A 6305-nucleotide genomic window follows, 5' to 3' on the forward strand; every position below is an offset into this window, starting at 1 on the left:
GGGATTACAATTCAAGATGAGATTTGGGTGGGGACAGAAAGCCTAACCATATCAGATGGGAAGGACATGAGGGTTGACAAAATATGTATTGGGTACAATGTTCACTGTTTGGGTGATGGGTCCACTAGAAGCCCAAACTTCACCATTATGCAATGTACCATATATACGCAATGTAACAAACCTGTACATGCACCCCGTCAATCTGAAATAAAAGTTGTTTTTTTTTTTTAAGATGCGAAGTTCTGATATGTATCCACTGGAGGTCTTACGGGCACCACTGGTTTAAGAAGGTCAGAAGTCTGGAAACCATATCCTACATGCCCCTGAAATGAGGATAGTATAACCTGGAGAGGAGCAATTGTCATGTGAAAAAGGAAGTAGACATTTTTCTGCTCTGGAGAATCAAACTACAGTAAGATTTATATGGTAGTGATTATTATTTTATTATAATGAGGACTTTCCCAAAATAGGTTACTTTTCAACAGTTAAAAGAACCTTCCTGAAGAGTAATAGAGAATAGTAGTAAATTATCACTGAAGTTTTTAGGAAGAGATTGTGTCATCAGGATGTTTTAGAAGAGATTCCTTCATGAGTGTAGAAGTTGGACTGATTTCTAAAGTCCCTTTCTATTTTTAGATTCTCTTCTGCACAGTTACAACCTACACATAATGCACTGAATCTGTTCCCTTGATAGTTTCTGCATAGGCTTTGGTTGTGCCACAAGTGTGGCCTGCAGTGAATGACCTGGTCTAACTCTGTCATTGGTCCTAGGACTGAACTGTCCAGGAATATGCCTAATCCTGAGGGAAAGCATCAACATGGCTGTTGGTTATAGAGAGAAAGATGGCTTAGACTCAAGATTTCAAATCCTTGTCCAGCTGCATCTTGCTGCCATGGGTTTTCAAGATCCACATACAGAGGGGATAACTTGACAGATTACTCTATAACTCTAAGGCTTTTTTTGCTTCTGAAGTCCCATGTGGAAGCCTTGTCACTTGTAAGCTGGACTAGACTGCGTAGATCTGCAGAGAATCTTTTGCTTTTCTTTATAGACCCAATAGGCTCGATTAAATAGGCCATATCCTCCTTGGCTCCTTTTTCCTTTACCTGTATCCTGATTTTTCCCAAGAACATCTACCTTTCCTGTGGGGAGAAGAGGCAGAGGAAGTCAAGCTCAATGAAGTGTGATATATTTTTCTCTAAAACCTAGAGCAGAGTTTCTTAAACTTCCTTTTAACGGAAAAACAAATGTCATAAATGTCAGCATGGACTTTTTTCTACTTTACTGTTATTTAAATACGTACAAACATAATATGAAGTATAAACTGCTTATGCTTTTTATCTGAAAACCGAAACATTTACAAATTAAAATACAAAGCTTTACAACCAATAAATTTCTATTTCAAATATGAATGTAATGAGAAAGTGATACTTTGCTCAAATAGAATCATAACAGACCCCCAACAGTCCTGCAGAACTTCTGCCCTCACTTGCTGTTTTAATTCCTTCAAGTACCACCCTATGGCTGTCAAGATAACAGACTTATTGACTTTGCAAATCATGCATTTAATCCTGCTGTGGATTTATCAGCTCATGTTCCTAACAATCCCATATGGATGCTACTAACTCCCATTGGCCTTGGTGCCCTGGAAAGATTTTTAAAATATCAGCTTTATGTGTTCCCTGAAGTTCTGAAAGAACTCACTAGTAAAATTGCCTAGGCTTGGCACTTTTTTGAGATACTTTATTTTTCCCTCTCACAACATTCTCTCTCTCTCTTCCTTTTCCTCTTCTTGGTTCACTCTTGATCATTTGTTTTGCTAAAAAAAATCAGCCATTCATACAGATTTTTGAATTTATTTGCATAGGAATTTATGATTTATTCTCATAATCCTTTGAATTTCCCATTGGTGTAGTTCTGTTTTATTTCTCATTCTTAATTTTTTGTCTGAAAGTTTTTTCTATTATTTTGTAAAAATATAGGTCCTAACTAGCTATTTCTAATTATTTTTTTCCATTTTTATTGTGGTAAAATGCACAGCATAAAATTTCGTGTCTTAACCATGGTAAGTGTACAGTTCAGTAGTTATTAAGCACATTTTTATATTTATATTATGCAACCATCACCACTGTCTACCTCCAGAACCCTTTTCATGTTGCAAAACTGAAACTCTATACCCATTAAACAGTAACTCCCCATTCCTCCCTGCCCTCAGTCTATGGCAGCCAACATCCCACTTCCTGTCTTTATGTTTTTGACTATTCTAAATACCTCATTTATAAGTGGAATCATACAGTATTTGTCCTTTTGTGACTGACTTCTTTTACATAGCATGATGTCCTCAAGGTTCATCAGTGTTGTAGTGTGTCAGAATCTCCTTGCTTTTTAAGACAGAATAATATGTCATTTTATGTATATGCTACATTTCTTTATCCATTCATCCATCAATGGACACCTGGGTTGCTTACAGCAATTTAGCTCTTGTGAATAACGATGCTATGAACATAAGTGTACAAATAATCTCTTAGAGATCTTGCTTTCAATTCTTTTGAGTATATATACATGAAAAGTGGGCAAAGGACTTGAATAGGCAGTTCTCCAAAGAAGATATACAAATGACCAACGAGCACATGAAAAGATGATCAACATCACTAATTATTAGGGAAAGACAAATCAAATCTACCATGAGATATCACATCACACCCATTAAAATGGCCACTAAAACATACACACACACAACAGAAAACAACAAGTGTTAGTATGTGGTGAACTTGGAACCCTTGTATACTGTTGGTGGGCATGTTGGTGGGTATAGCTGATGTGTATATACACACACACACACACACACACACACACACACACCCCTGGATGTGGAATTACTGGATTATATGGTAATTATTTATAAATTAAAGGGTACATTTTTAATTTTTTGAGGATCTGACATACTGTTTTCCTTAGAAGCTGTATCATTTTACATTCCCTCCAACAGTATACAAGGGTTCCAAGTTCCTCATATACTCACCAACACTTGTTGTTTTCTGTTTTTGTTTTTGTTTATTTAATGGCCATGGTAATGGGTGTGATGATGTAGACTTGATTTCCCTTGCGCTAATAATTAGTGATGTTGAGCATCTTTTTATGTGCTTGTTGGTCATTTGTATATCTTCTTTGGAGAAATGCCTATTTAAGTCCTTTGTCCACTTTTGAATCTGGTTGTTTGTTTTGTTGCCATTGTTGAGTTTTAGGAGTTCTCTATATATCTTGATATTAATCCCCTATCAGATATATTATTTGCAAATATTTTTCCTAATTCTGTGTCTTGCCTTTTTACTCTGTTGATAGTATGTTTTGATGTACAAAATTTTTAAATTTTAATGAAGTCCAAATTGTCTATTTTTTCTTCTATTGCCTGTGCCTTTGGTGTCATATCCAAGAGATCATTGCCAAATCAAATGTTGTGAAAATTTTTCCTTGTGTTTTCTATTGAGCTTTATAGTTTTAGGTCTCATACTTAGGTCTTGTATACATTTTGAGTTTATGTGAGTTTATTTTTGTACATGGTGTTAGGTAAGGGTCCAGCTTCATTCTTTGGCATGTGGACATCCAATTTTCTCAACACTGTTTGTTGAAAAGACTGTCTGTTCCCCCATTGATTGATATTGTTATCCTCGTCAATAATCATTTGACTACATATGTGAGGGTTTATTTCTGGAATCTTTGTTCTATTCCATTGGTCTGTATGTCTGTCTTTATGACAGTACTATACTCTTTTGATTACTATAGATTTGTAGTCAATTTTGAAATCTAGAAGTATAAGTCCTTGGCTTTATTCTTCATTTTCAAGATTGTTTTGGCTATGCAGGGTCCCTTGATATTCTATATGAATTTTACGATGGGTTTTTCTATTTCTGCAAAAAAAGTATTAAGATTTTGATATGGATTGCATTAAATCTGTAGATCATTTTAGTTAATATTGACAGCTTAATAAAATTGTCTTCCAATGTACATACATCTTTTCATTTATTTATGTCTTTAATTTTCAGAAATGTTTTGTAGCCTTCGTTGTACAGGTCTTTTAGCTCCATGGTTAAGTTAATTTCCAAGTAATTTATTCTGTTCTTTTTGTTTTTGTTTTTGTTTTGAGACAGAGTATCACTCTGTCATCCAGGCTGGAGCGCAGTGGCCTGATCTTGGCCCACTGCAACTTTCACCTCCCAGGTTCAAGAGATTTTCCTGCCTCAGCCTCCCGAGTAACAGATTACAGGCATGTACCACCGTGCCCAGCTAATTTTTAGTAGAGATGGGGTTTCACCATGTTGGCCAGGCTGGTTTTGAACTCCTGACCTGAAGTGATCCACCCACCTTAGCTTCCCCAAGTGCTGGGATTACAGGCATGAGCCACCGCACTCAGCCAAGTAATTTATTCTTTTTGCTGCTATTATAAACGGAATTGTTTTCTTAATTTGCTGTTTGGATTGTTCATTGTTAGTATATAGAAATGCAACAGATTTTTTGTGTTGACTTTGTATCCTGATACTTTGCTAAATTCATTTATTAGTTCTAGTGGTGGTTTTGTGGAATCTTTAGGGTTTTCTGCACATAAGATCATATCATCTGCAAACAGATAATTTTACTTCTTTCTTCTCAATTTGAATGCCTTGCATTTTTTTTTCTGCCTAATTGCTCTAGCTAAGACTTCCAGTGCTATGTTTCATAGAAGTGACAAAAGTGGAGATCCTTGCCTTGTTCCTGATTGTAGAGGAAAAGCTTTCAGTCTTTCACCATTGCTTATGATATTTGGGGTGCGTTTTTTACGTATGGATTTTATGGATTGTTTGTTGTATATATGGATTGGATGGATTGGATGTTGTAGTTTTTGTCTACGTTTCTAAGGGTTTTTATCATGAAAGGGAATCAAATGCTTTTTCTGCATGAATTGAGATAATCACATGGTTTTTCTTCATTCTGTTAATGTTATGTATTGCATTGATCATTCCAGGAATAAATCCCATTTGGTCATAGTGTATAATCTTTTTAATATGCTGCTGAATTCAGCTTGCTACTATTTTGTTGAGTGTGTGTGTGTGTGTGTGCATGCGTGCATGTGTGCACATGTGCACATGCAGTTACTCTAATAAAAGTAAATGTTTTGGAGCATAGGCATAGTGTGTTTTCTGATTCAGAGATTCTATTTTGTTCTAGTAGGACCTTTAATTTTTACCAGTTTCTTCATTCTTACCTTCATCACAAGTTTCCAGAGGATGCTACCTTGGTGCAGATCTCACTCCTTTCCTCAGCAATCTGCCTTTCCCAACATTGGCAGCTTTGATCCTCTGTACCATGAAGTCCCTTCTTTTCAACTCCCCAGAAGTCAGTATTATTAATTAACCAGGTCTCAGGCATGTTCTGAGTTTATCTACACTTGCTCTCTGTGGATGATGAGGATTTTTACATGTTCATAAGAGATATTGGTCTGTAGTTTTGTTCATAAGAGATATTGGTCCGTAGTTTCGTTTTCTTGTGGTGTATTTGCCTAGCTTTGGTATCATGGTAATCCTGGCCTCTTAGAATTAGTTAGGGAGTGTTTTCTCCTCTTCAAGTTTTTGAAAATGTTTGAGAAGGATTGGTATTAGTTCTTTAAATGTTTGTAAAACTCACCAGTGAAGCCCTCCAGTCCAGAGCTTTTCTATGTTGAGTGTTTTTTTATTACTGATTCAATCTCCTTTCTAAGTCTACTCAGGCTTTCTATTTCTTTGTGACTTGGTTTGGTAGGTTTTATGTTTCTAGGTATTTGTCCATTTCATGTGTGTTATCCAATTTGTTGGTGTACAGTTGCTGATAGTACTCTCTTATAATTCTTTTTATTTCTGTAGAATCAGTAGTAATGGCCCCACTTTCATTTGTATGTTTTAGTAATCTTCTCTCTTTTTTCTTAGTCCATCTACCTAAAGGTTTGTCAATTTTGTTGATCTTTTCAAAGAAACAACTTTTGTTGTTTTTATGGATTATTTTCCTATTTTCTATTTCATTCATCTCTGCTCAGCTCCTTTCTTCTGCTAGTATGGGGTAATTTTGTTCTTTTTCTAATTCCTTAAGTTGTAAAGTTAGGTTTTTCATTTCAAATCTTGTTTTTTTTTTTAAATGTTTCTATAGCTATAAATGTTCTCCTTAGCATTCCTTTTATTGTATCCCGTAAGTTTGGTATATATTTCCATTATCATTCATTTCTAAATATTTTTAAATTTCCTTTGTGATTTCTTCTTTGATCCATTGGTTAAGAGTGTGTTGTCTGATTTCCTCAAAT

Source organism: Pan paniscus, chromosome 2 (assembly GCF_029289425.2).
Source record: "Pan paniscus chromosome 2, NHGRI_mPanPan1-v2.0_pri, whole genome shotgun sequence".
NCBI lineage: Eukaryota > Metazoa > Chordata > Mammalia > Primates > Hominidae > Pan > Pan paniscus.